Source organism: Rhinopithecus roxellana, chromosome 4 (assembly GCF_007565055.1).
Source record: "Rhinopithecus roxellana isolate Shanxi Qingling chromosome 4, ASM756505v1, whole genome shotgun sequence".
In the NCBI taxonomy this organism is placed as follows: Eukaryota; Metazoa; Chordata; class Mammalia; order Primates; family Cercopithecidae; genus Rhinopithecus; species Rhinopithecus roxellana.
In genome coordinates, this window is record NC_044552.1 from 35,017 (window position 1) to 48,461 (window position 13,445).

The 13,445-nt window shown below is 37.0% G+C and overlaps 1 non-coding gene across 1 annotated transcript; it reads left to right on the forward strand.

Moving 5' to 3' along the window:
- Window positions 1-507: 507 nt before the first annotated feature.
- LOC115897128 lies at window positions 508-610 on the forward strand. Its single transcript, XR_004057067.1, has one exon. It is a non-coding gene; the product is annotated as a U6 spliceosomal RNA (small nuclear RNA).
- Window positions 611-13,445: the final 12,835 nt, after the last annotated feature.

Below are 13,445 nucleotides of genomic sequence, written 5' to 3' on the forward strand. Positions count from 1 at the left end.
GGCCTCCCAAAGTGCTGGGATTACAGGCGTGAGCTACCACGCCCAGTCGGGAATTTCTTATAAGTAAATCCCTTGTTCCTCTTTGGAGAACGTAGAAGCTCTGCATTCTGATGATATGTGACTGGGAGAGGGGTCAAAGTTCCTCTCCTCATTTGTCCTATTCAGTCTGATGAGCTGATGAAGTCAGCACGTTAAAGACATGCTTTGGAATGATCAAGAGGAATTATTTAGGAGGAGGTGTGGTTTGTGAGGAAATGTTGAAAGCATTTTTAAATTGCACTAATAACTCATGAAGTTCAAGCATTATTAGCACTGACAGGAATCCAGCTGAGTCTTTAGTAACATCATAACTTTTTATACCATCCCTGTGAAAGTGGCAATGTTAATGTTAATTTGAGTTAAATTCTTAAGCATCCTGCTTTTGATTAGTTCAAAATGCCAAATACTAACGCTGTTTCATAAAATTCTGTGAGATATAAAAATAGACATATTTAAATATGTCCATTAGTGCTGGCATTGGCGGCACATATACTAAAATTGGATACAGAGAAGATTCTCATGGTTCCTGCACAGGAATGACATGCACATTCATAAAAAGCATTCCATATTTTAAAAGAAATAAATGAAAATAAATATTGCAATTATATTTAAGAAAGATGAGGCCGGGCGCGGTGGCTCAAGCCTGTAATCCCAGCACTTTGGGAGGCCGAGACGGGCGGATCACGAGGTCAGGAGATTGAGACCATCCTGGCTAACACGGTGAAACCCCGTCTCTACTAAAAAATACAAAAAAATTAGCCGGGCGAGGTGGCGGGCGCCTGTAGTCCCAGCTACTGGGGAGGCTGAGGCAGGAGAATGGCGTGAACCCGGGAGGCGGAGCTTGCAGTGAGCTGAGATCCGGCCACTGCACTCCAGCCTGGGCGACAGAGCGAGACTCCGTCTCAAAAAAAAAAAAAAAAAAAAAAAAAAGAAAGAAAGATGAGAAAGAAGATTTCAGAAAATAGAACAAGTTCTATTGTTTTAGACCAGATAAGTATGCCAAGAATTATTTCTGTCATTGCCATTCTATTATTCATGTTAAGGGATATCATCTGACTAATAATAATATCCCCAGACACGATGTAAAGCCCTATATGTGTTAACTCATTTGATTCAACACAGATAGTGAGAATATGAGATGTGGACAACTTTAAGATGAGGAACTGGGTTTTAGGGAGGATGGGGGACTTGTCCAGAGTCACTTTATTTGTAAAAGATATTTTCTGCCTTTGAACTTTGGTTGTCGGATACAATCATTCTAATTCAAGAAATGCTCAAACTTGCATTGTATGTGCATCGTACTGCACTGAAAACCACTTAGGTGATAAGGGGAGAAGGGTCTCAATTTAAGAATCAGAAGATCTGTGTTCTCATTCTGACACTAATCTCACTTTGTCCATGAAACAGTTTTTTGTTTTTTTTTTTTAAACTAACAAAATTCAATTAAACTTGTATCATACAGGCTAAAGGAAGTCAAGCATTTAAGCTATGGCCTATATCGCTCCACATCTTATGTGATATATACGCTCCTTCCCTCCTCATAGTGCTTTTGTCTGAATTGCTCATTCTTCAGTAAACTAACATGAAGAAATGTAAAATAAAATATGAATAAAACAGTTAACACTAAAAAACATGTTTTGACTTAATATGAAGTCATATAAACATAAAATAATATTTGAAAGAATAACATTATTAAATTCTCTATCGTTTTGAAAGGAGAGGACAAACATAGCTAAGAGGAAGACAATGCCCAGTTCTTTGAAATGAGTTGCACACACTGGATTTAGATCCATCACACCCTAAGATACAGAAGTAACTTGTAGAATTACTGCCAGAAATATTTTGAGAATTTATGGAGAAATGAAATACTGTTGAATGGAAAATGTTGCCTCAATCATCATAAAGGAGACAAAATATATGTTTTAAAGCTGCAAAACTGCACACTGATAACCCTGCAGCCCTCTGTAGTAGGTTATGAAAGGAACAGTTTGTGGAGGAATGGTCACAAGGAGTCAGCATGGGTTCACTGAGAATGAGCAATGCCAGGGTAGCTAATTTCACATTTTAATAAATTAGACTTACATGTTTGAGGAATTTTGTAGACATAGTATGTAAATATATTTCTGGACTTGAGTCTAAATAGCAACATATTGCTTAAAAATCCCAGAAATTTTCTATTTACTTTAAACAAATTTTCCTTTAACTTTTGGAATGCCGATTTACTAGATCTTGGTTGGGACCAGGAATGTGTTTTGTTTTGTTTTGTTTTGTTTTGTTTTGTTTTGTTTTGTTTGAGACGGACTCTCGCTCTGTCGCTAGGCTGGAGTGCAGTGGATACCAAGTGAGGAAGGTGAGCAGCAAGGATGGAACCTGGAAGATCTTTCGAGCATTCCATCCTTTTGTAATGACCTCTGGACCTCTGGTAGGCTCTGCCGGCTTGCTTCTCCCTATCACGTTACATCTGGATGCTCCTTCCTTGTTTCTTTTCAGCCCCTGCTCTGTGCATCTGCCAATGCCTGGTTTCAGAACCCAAATTATGTCTACACACTATCGAAGAATGACTGGAAGAATAAAAATAAGTTTATTAAAACATCTACATATTTTTCTATATGTTACTCAAATTAAGTTTGTATGTGTGTAAGTAAAACATAAAATTTTAACTTTAAGTATAGGTATTCTGAGTACTTTAGATGACAATGATCACAACTTACTTTCCTAACTTGATGTTCACAAATTTTGAAGATTCTCTCTGAAGCATGTTATAAACCTCCACCCAACTTTTATGTTAATGAATCTTGTTAGGGTGTTGCTGTAAAAACACCAACAGTGGAAAAAACAATACCCTCCCATTTGTTTTCTTAAAATTAAACCAACAAAGCCCCTACATTTTTCTTTTTTTCTTTTCTTTCTTTCTTTCTTTTTCTTTCTTTCTTTTTCTTTCTTTCTTTCTTTCTTTCTTTCTTTCTTTCTTTCTTTCTTTCTTTCTTTCTTTCTTTCTTTCTTTCTTTCTTTCTTTCTTTCTTTCTTTCTTTCTTTCTTTCTTTCTTTCTTTCTTTCTTTCTTTCTTTCTTTCTTTCTTTCTTTCTTTCTTTCTTTCTCTCTCTCTCTCTCTCTCTCTCTCTCTCTTTCTGTCTGTCTTTTCTTTGCTTTTCTTTTTTTTATTTTTTTTGTGAGACAGAGTCTCGCTCTGTTGCCCAGGCTAGAGTGCAGTGACGCGATCTTGGCTCACTGCAACCTCTTCCCCCCAGGTTTAAGTGATTCTTCTGCCTCAGCTTCCTGAGTAGCTGGGACTACAGGTACCCGCCACCATGCCCGGCTAATTTTTTATATTTTTAGTAGAGACGGGGTTTCACCGTATTAGCCAGGATGGTCTCGATCTCCTGACCTCGTGATCCACCTGCCTTGGCCTCCCAAAGTACTGGGATTACAGGTGTGAGACACCATACCCGGCTCAAAGCCCCTACATTTTAAAAGTTAAACAAATTCTCACTCATGACACAATTGTCAGATTATTTCATATTAAAAATTATTTTATTTCATTTTTTAAATTTTTGGGTGGTTTTGTTTTGCAGAGAGTTAGTTTTCCTTTATTTGATCTAGAATTACTAATCCAGAAAAGGTACCATGGAAAGGCTAATATGGAGAATCTTTTTATTAGTTTCACATTGGAATTTTTATTGCCACATCTGTTATAAGTTGGCCATAGATGGTAACAGAGGTTTTTATAAAACTCCTATTTCACTGATCATATGCACTGGGCTTAGAAAAGACCTGTTATAACCTACTTCATATGTATAGTACAGTCGTATCAAAGCTCGCCAACAGGAATTTCAAAATGAGCTGACTCCAAGGCAATCAATTAATATCCTTTAAACAGTGTACCACAGAATTTCTAGTAACCAGATTTATTATAACATCATGTGCATTACAATGAAATCTCATAAGATAACTGTCAATTATATTTTCCTTCATTTCATTAGCAGAGAGGCCAGATATTTTTGTAGAGCTGAGAATTCATGGCACTTAGTACACAATTGTATTGTGAATTGCTTTATTTTCAAAAGTGCCTGTTTGTGTCACGGCGTGATTGACATTTTGGCAGAACTGTAGAACTCTGAAAATAATGTTTGTTACTTAACTGATGGATTTACAGGAAAGGCTCAAAAATGTAAAAAACATTTTTTTGGTAGAAACAATGATAATTGCTTTTGGGACCATATGGCTTCATGGTTAGAGCTGGGTGGTGTGTTTTTCTGAGCTCTCTCTCTATATTTGTATGAAGAAGTAAAAAATACGTGTTTATGCATTCATTCACGGCACAAATATTGTACGAATGCCTATTATGTAGGTATTCACCTAGTATGGTGAATACAATAGACCTGGTTCATGCCATCAGTGAACAAATAGTTCTATAGAGGGAACAGAAATAAACATGAACATACCTTTATATTATATATGAACATATACATAAAATAGATGTTTCAGACACCATTTTATGTCTCCAAAATGAAGTGGTGCTAAACTAAGATTTTGCAAGTAGGTGGCAAAAACCATGTAGAAAACTTTCAACTCCCTCCCTAAAAGTAAAGGATTTAAAAGGATCCAGAAAGGGGAACATGTAGAGAGAGAGAATTTTTAGGGAGACCTGCATGGGTTCTCTGAGTTCTTCTTTCCCACCTCATCACAATAAAAGATATTAATTGAGTTCAGTTCCTCAACTTATTAAGAAAGGACTCATTGAGATAATCCTGAGGGTTGATGCATGTTCCTCAAAGTGAGAAGACCCAGGGGACAGTCCAACTCCTGCCTAAGACATGTAACAGGCATGGGATCCACTGGCTGACTTCCATTGGAAAAGCTGAGCAAGAAGTGACTGCAGTGTTATAAAGCCTGGATTAGCAGGTGCGGCTGAGACAAGTGAATGTTTCCTGTGCATTAAATGTGAGACAAGTAAGAGAAAGAACGTCAGCTTGAGATGATCTCAGATTCTAAGGTCAAATTATCTTTGAAGAAGGAAACAGACTTCACCAAACAGACCCAATCTGTCTAATTCCTTGAATGCAGGAGCAGAGGCAGTAGTAACCAAGGATCATTGCATTGCCTGCCTCAATGGAACGGCAGGTGAAAGTCCTCCCAGTGATGGGAGTCTCCAAGAACCCACAAAAGGAACCCTGAGAGAGGATACTTCTCACCACCCTCCTGACTTTCAGTGTGGGATGCCAACTCACAACAATTATCAGTTGAATGAAAACTTCTATTTCCCCTGGCCCATGTTCCATGAAGGAGTCAGAAGCCACTTCAAGATGGGGCAGAAAGAGTATAAGTGAAAGGTTACTTAAACTTCTGCCCTTGAATTTCCTCATGGTTAAAGACAGGGTTAATAGTACCATATCACAGAGTTGTTGAGAGGATTACATGGGGTAAATAAGACCCTTAGAACAGCGATTGACACATAATAAATACTATGCAAGAGTTGGGTATCATTTGAAAAGAAGCAGCAGTAGCTGACACAGTGTCAAAAGAACAAAGGGAGGATGGTTTCAGGAAGACTCTCAACATTAAAAGAAAAAAATCAAACAGGGAAGGAAACCTAATACTCAGGGCTTCATAAAGTTAGCGTTTATTTATTTTACACAATGATTTCATCTCTCCACATCATGTTTCCTTCGGAAACTTTTACTGCGGATCTGGCTGACCTAAGTATTGCCAGCTTGATTTGGCTTAAAAAAATGCCTCCCATCCCCCCGCCGCCTTATTGTGCGCATTAACCTGCATGGAATAAGGTCAAATATTGCCAAAGAGAAAGAGGTTGCCAGTTATCTTTGTTAAATGATAGCATGGTAGCGACGTTTCCTTAAATAAATTTCTAATGTTGATCACTGCATTTGTTTATTGTTGTTAGCACCTTATAGATACCATCAGTCGAACAGACATTTTCCATCACTCTTTTTTAGACAGATGACCCATCACCTTCAATAGCTTCCTCATGGAGCAGTAGTTCCTGACATAGGGGTGGGGAACCACACTCTATCTGTAGGAAAAAGTGATGCATGTAGTTTGATAAACTGCACAGTGATTCTGCTCTAGGTCATCCCTTCCTTGCCATCTCATACATCAATACTCTTCCTATCCCACCTTCCTTTCCATACACACCTTGAGAACCTGATGGCAAGGGTCCAAGATGGTGTAACTAATGAATTAATTCATGGCTTTTTTGTTCAGAAAATGAAGTTGATTACTAAATTCATTTTCTGAAAAAAATGTATTGGGATATAATTCATGCATGATACAATTTACTCATGTAAACTGGACAATTCTATGGTTTTTAGTGTAGTTACAGATATGTGTATCCATCCCTACAGTCAATTTTATAATGTTTCCATCATTGCAAAGAGAAACCATCTACCCTTTAGCTATCACCCCCTTGTCTCTTATCCCCGACTCTGAGACCCATAGTTCTAAATAACCACTAATAGATTTTCCTAATCTGGACATTTCCTATGAATTCATCATATAATTCATGTTCTGTGTGTGTGTGTGTGTGTGTGTGTGTGTGTGTGTTTATTTGTGTCTGTGTATGTGACTGGCTTCTTTTCCTTAGCATAATGTTTTCAAGTTTCATCCATGTTGTAGCATGTATCAGTGCTTCGTTTATCTTTATTGCCAAAATTATTCCAGGGTATGGCTATGCCATATTTGTTTATTCATTTTTGCTCATCTATGGATGGATATTAGTGTTACTTCTGCAGTCTTTTTCTCCTTTTTGTATCTTTGCATCTCAACTATGCAGTGCATCAAATCATATAATTATTCCGGATGAAGTTAATGGATATTAGTGGCTATCCAAGTACCAAATTAACTCAAGAGAGTAGTATAGCTTAGAAAATTATAAACAATAATGTTGGTTATTTTACCATAACCAACAATACGTAGAGCTGATGAGTTTCAAATGCTAAAAAGTGAAGCAGAGCCAGCAAAACTGAAATGAGTTTTCAGTGCTAAGGACTGTCCACGTTTCTTGGAAAACTAGAGTCAGTTCGCCTGTTCCTATCCCTGCTGCTAGCTCGCACTGAGACTTCGTTTGCAGAATGAAGAACAGGTAAGGATTAAATCATAAAGAATTTCTAAAAATAAATTATTTACTTATTTTTTACAATCATTTGCAACTTCAGCAAACATTTTTCTTAAGGTACATAGCAGCTTTTAATCCACTGCCAAAATATTAGGGTGAATAGGCTTTTTTTTGGCTTGGCAGAGTGTACATAAACATACGATGCCTTGCTTAAATATTCATAGACTCCCAGCTCGCAGTACAGTAACTTAATAATAAAATATTTTGAAGAGGGAATGATGCTGTGGAGCTTGTGATACCACTAATGGATTTGAAGAGGATGCTAATGCATTGTAGGAGGAAGTGAATTGAGCTCTCGTGTGTAAAGGAGGATTATAAAATATAATTATGAAAAAGCAATAGTGGCAGGCTTGAGGAAGTTCTGTTGATGTGTGAGTACTACAAACGACATGTTTTGTTGATGAGAAAGAGGCTTAGATGGATATTTACTGTGCTAGCAATCTTCTCTATCCGGAAACAAGAAATGCATTATAGAAATGGCCATTTTGTGAACTCCAGAGTGAAAATTAAATAGTGTAAGATGGAGGCTGACAAGACCCATGCAGCTTTTCATTTCAAATAGTAGTTGTCTAGGAAGGCAAGGTTTTCACATCAAGAGTTTCATGAAGACACCGGAAGAGGAAAAAGTGATATGACTGTCAAAGTAGAGGGAAAACTTTTTTTGCAAAAAGAAGCTTAAGGAATTCTAGAAAATTAAATAATTCATGACATCCTACAAGAAGTGGAGGAAACATGAAGACTTTTCTGAATATCATTTCCTGGGTGCAGCTTTGACAACTTCTTGTAAATTGTGGGCATCAGTAGGGGCAACTAGACTGGGGCATACAATTAAAATCTTGACTTTCCTTAGTTTCCAGTCCTAAGCTCATTGCTTTACCTAAGGCTCTGCCCACTCAGGCAAAAGGAAGAAATATTCTTAGAATGTTACTCTAATATTTGCTGAAAAAATATACAATGACAATAATTAAATAGAGATAAGAACATTGAAGAGACAGGTCATAAGTGATATAGCTTTAGTCTGAAACTATACCCCTTTTCTTCCTGGGAAATTATTATTTTTGAAACAGGGTCTCCCTCTTTCCCAGGCTGGCCTTGAACTCCTGGCCTCAAGTAATCCTCCAACCTTGGCCTCTCAAAATGCTGAGACTACAGGCATAAGCACCCATGCCTGGCTGGAAATTCTTACTGATATGAATTTAATTCTTAATGATATTAAAGCTCAATGTTTTACTTCAATCTATTTTTTTTTTCTTTTTTTTTTTGAGACAAAATCTTTCTCTGTTGCTCAGACTGGTCTTGAACTCCTGGGTTACAGGATCCCCCTGCCTCAGCCTTCCGGGTAGGTGGGACTATAGTCACCCACCACTGTCCCAGGCTTACTTCAGTCTTTAAACAAGAGTGACATGTGAAATAGGAATAACGTTTATTTTTCAGAAGCACATAAGAATGTTGCCCTTTTATGGAACTATTTGGGAGGATAAATGAGTGCTCTAGTAATTTTGACATTGTTTAAAACATGTATGAAATGCTGTGATTCTCTAAATAAATTGTTTAAAAGTTATAAAAAATTCAAACACACAGAAAATGTATGCAACACCAAGTATAAATAGTTGTTAACATTTGCCATGTTTAGTTCAACTCTTTCTCTTTTTCTCTCTCTCTTTGTTTTCACAACACGCACACAGACACACACACACAGACACACACAGATTTTTATACAAACAGCACTCTATGGTTATATCTACGTTTTCACCCTCAGAGGAACACACTTTTGAGAAATTGATGTGAACTTTTCCCAGGCATTTTGAAATGTTTTTGAAACTATAAATGCATGAAAACTTACAATATGATTTTAAAATGTTTATTTTTTATGTTCCCCTGAAAGTGTCCTTTTGCAACTTATTTTTTTCGCTCAACAAAATGTTTTAAGGTTTCTGTAGATATATGTTCATTTATTTAAACTGCTCTGTAGTATTCCATTGTATTAATAAACCACAGATTTTTCATGAATTTTTCCCTGAAGGACTATACAAAAATATCAGTATATTTTATAAATTAACAGCTATTCAAGCTTTTAGAACATTTTAATTTATATCCTTTGCTCACTGTTTAACTGAAATTTTTCTTTCTTTCTTTCTTTTTTTTTTAAGATTTCTTCCTATGTCCTGGATAGTATTAGTCGTTTGCACTTGTATAATACAGAACATAGACTTCTACAAAATAGTACTACAAAATCTCCCAATCTGCGATCATTTTAGTTTGTTTCTCCTTAGTGAAGGAATGCTTTTCATACTGAAATTTTTTAGTTGCAATGGTCAGATTGAGCATATTTTCTTTTATCTTATTGTGGTATGGTGTTTATATAAAAATCCTCATGTCAGGTGCGATGGCTCACACCTATAATCCCAGTACTTTGGGAGGCCGAGGCGGGTGGATTGCTTTGAGCTCAGGAGTTTGAGACCAGCCTGGGGAACATGACAAAACTGTGTCTCTACAAAAAATACAAAAATTAGTCAAGCATGGTGGCACATGCCTGTAGTCCTAGCTACTTGGGAGGCTGAGGCTGGAGAATCTCTTGCAGTGAGCCGAGGTCATACCTCTGTACTCCAGCCTGGGTGACGGAGTGAGCTCCTGGTAAGAATAAAAAGCAAAACCTAAAAAAGTAAATTCTCTTTGACCCAAATATTGCACATTAGTCTTTATATTTTATTCCAAAATTTCAGAGTTAACTCTTCACATTTAGGTCTTAATCCATTTGTCTGTGTGTGTGTGTTTGCATGTGTGCATATGCATGTCTGCAATGCAAGGTAAGGTTCTAGTTGCATCTCTTACTATACGTCAGTAATTATTTTATCACCATTTAATTGAATAGCTCATCTTTCCCCAGTCATTTGTAAGGGCAGCTCTGTCGTATCCTAAGCTCATATACCTACAATAGTCTGTTTCTAACTGGGCAAATGGAGTAGAATTGTTCAGTGTGTTTTATTTTATAAGAAACTATCAAACAGCTTTTTATGGTGACTGTACAATTTTGCATTCCCGTAGGCACTCTGTGAGAGTTTCAGTTGGTCTATATTCTTGCCAGCACTTGGCATGGTCAGTTACTTATTTATGAATTTTTAACATTAGCCATTGTAATAAGTGTGTAGCAGTTTCTCATTGTGCTTCAGGTGTTTGCCATCTGTAACTTTTTTGAGGATGTGTTCATTCAGATTTTTGTCCATTCTTTTAATGGTTTGTTTCCTTATTGTTGAGTTTTGATAGTTTTTTAAATATATTCTGCATACAAGTCTTTTGTCAGACATGTGATTTGCAAATATTTTTTCTCAGTTGGTAGTTTGCCTTTCATTCTCCTATGTATTTCACAGAGCAAACAATTTTAATTATGAGCAAGTCGAAATGATCTTGTTTTTCTGTCTTTTATTGGTTTTGCTTATGGTATTGTGGCTAAGAATTCTTTGCCTAACCCAAGATCAAAAGTTTTTTTTTTCCGATTTATTTAAAAACTTTTAACAGTTTTACATTTTCTTTTTTTACTTTTTACCTATGATGTATTATAATTTAATTGCAGTAATAGGTGTGAGTATAGGTTGATTAGATTTTTGAATACAAGTGTCTAATTATTCTAGTAACATTTGTTGAAAAGCCTATTCTTTCAACAAGTTGCCTTTATACCTTTATAAAAATCAGTTGAGCATATTTGTGTGGGTTTATTCTGATATTATAAATTTAGTCTTGATAACTACACCTTTATAGTAGATTGTAAAATCACATAGTATGCATCCTCCAACTTTGTTCTTTTTTTTTTTTTTTTTTTTTTTTTGTTGAGACGGAGTCTCGCTCTGTCGCCCAGGCTGGAGTGCAGTGGCCAGATCTCAGCTCACTGCAAGCTCCGCCTCCTGGGTTTACGCCATTCTCCTGCCTCAGCCTCCCGAGTAGCTGGGACTACAGGCGCCCACCACCTCGCCTGGCTAGTTTTTTGTATTTTTAGTAGAGACGGGGTTTCACCGTGTTAGCCAGGATGGTCTCGATCTCCTGACCTCGTGATCCGCCCGTCTCGGCCTCCCAAAGTGCTGGGATTACAGGCTTGAGCCACCGCGCCCGGCCTCAACTTTGTTCTTTTTCAAAATTTTCCCTTTGGGATTTCGATTGGGTTCATATTAAATCTATACATCAATTTGAGAAAAATTTTCATGTTAATAATATCAAGTTATTAAATATGTGAACATGATGTATTTCTTCATTTTATATAGACATGTTTAATTTCTTTCATCAGTGTTTTGCAGTTTTTAGCATACAGATCCTGCACAGAGATATTAGAGACACAGGTATTGGACACTTGGGGAGCTGTCAGGGTACAGGTAGCAGCTACAGGGGAGCTCAGGTGAAATGAGGGGTATCAACAGTGCCGAATTTGTCTATGGCTAGGTTTAACTTTTTAAATCCAATCCGAGAATCCTTGTTTTTCAGCTGTTGGTTTGTGTCTATCTACATTTATTTCAATTTGTGTTTCTAATTCCTACTTTTATGCTGTTATTTATTCCATTTTTCTTGGCTTTTTCTCTTCTCTACGGGTATCTATTAAATGTATTAAAGTTTGTTTGTCTTCATTTTTTTCCCTTTTCTAATGGTTTTGAAAATAAAGATTTTGTTTGTATTTTCTTAATAGCTATACTTAAAATTTGAATAAGAAATCCTAAACTTAACCTAAAGTTAAGTATTGGTTATCTTTAACTTTTTCAAGACAAAAGAAGCTAAGTTTTTGAATCTGCAAATCTCTTATGCCACATATGAGTAATTTTGTGTAATATTTTAATTTGCACATTGTCTTATATTTAGTTGGTGTTATTTTATGAAGTCCATACTTGCTCATTGATTTATTTGTTTAGTATTGTTTATCACATTTACTCCTTCAATTTAGCCTCAATTATCTTTTTCAGTAAATATTACTTAGTATTTCTTTCTTTTCTTTTTCTTTTTCTTTCTTTCTTTTTTTTTTTTTTTTTTTTTGAGACAGAGTTTCGGGTCTGTAGCCCAGGCTGGAGTGCAGTGGCGCGATCTCGGCTCACTGCAAGCTCTGCCTCCCGGGTTTTCACACCATTCTCCTGCCTCAGCCTCCCGAGTAGCTGGGACTACAAGCGCCCAGCACCACGCCAGGCTAATTTTTTGTATTTTTAGTAGAGACGGGGCTTCACCATGTTAGCCAGGATGGTCTCGATCTCTTGACCTTGTGATCTCCTGACCAGGTTACAGATGGCAAACACCTGAAGCACAATGAGAAACTGCTACACACTTATTACAATGGCTAATGTTAAAAATTCATAAATAAGTAATGATGGTCTCGATCTCCTGACCTTGTGGCCTCCCAAAGTGCTGGGATTGGAGGCGTAAGTCACCGCGCCTGGCCTTACTTAGCATTTCTTTTAGTGAACATTTGTAAGTGGTACATTTCGTTTGATTTTCTTTCTTTTTGCCAACATTTATTTTTCTCACTTTTAAGAAAGTATAGTTTAGTTAGAGACAAATTCTTGTTTGACAATTATTTTCTGTAAATATTTTCAGCATATAATTCCATTGTTGTGTAGCCTCTATTGTCTGTTACCTATTTAATTTTGTCCCTTTGCAGATAATTTACTATTCTTTCTGGTGCCTTTTAAACTCATTTCTCTCTCTCTCTCTCTCTCTCTCTTTTTTTTTTTTTTGAGATGGAGTCTCGCTCTGTCGCCCAGGCTGGAGTGCAGTGGCGCTATCTCGGCTCACCACACCCTGCCCGGTTCACGCCGTTCTCCTGCCTCAGCCTCCCGAGTAGCTGGGACTACAGGCGCCGGCCACCACGCCTGGCTAATTTTTTGTATTTTTAGTAGAGACGGGGTTTCACCATGTTAGCCAGGATGGTCTCGATCTCCTGACCTTGTGATCTGCCCGCCTCGGCCTCCCAAAGTGCTGGGATTACAGGCATGAGCCACTGCACCCGGCCAATTCATTTCTCTTTTCTAGTACTCTTTGGTATCAAAATAATGTGTCTAGGTGTGGATTTACTTTTATTTATGCTCTTTTAGAGTCACTGGACATGCATCTTCAATCTGAGAACTTATGTATTTCATTTTTTCTAAGAAATTTTGGCTATTGTGTCCTTGCAAATTATCTCCCTTTATTCTTCTGGAGTTATCTTAGTCATGTATTGAAAGTCCTCATTTTTATCTATTATGTCTCTTTATCACTGCTTTATATTTTCTAACTTTGTGATTTTCACTGCCTTCTTCTGTGCAGTTTC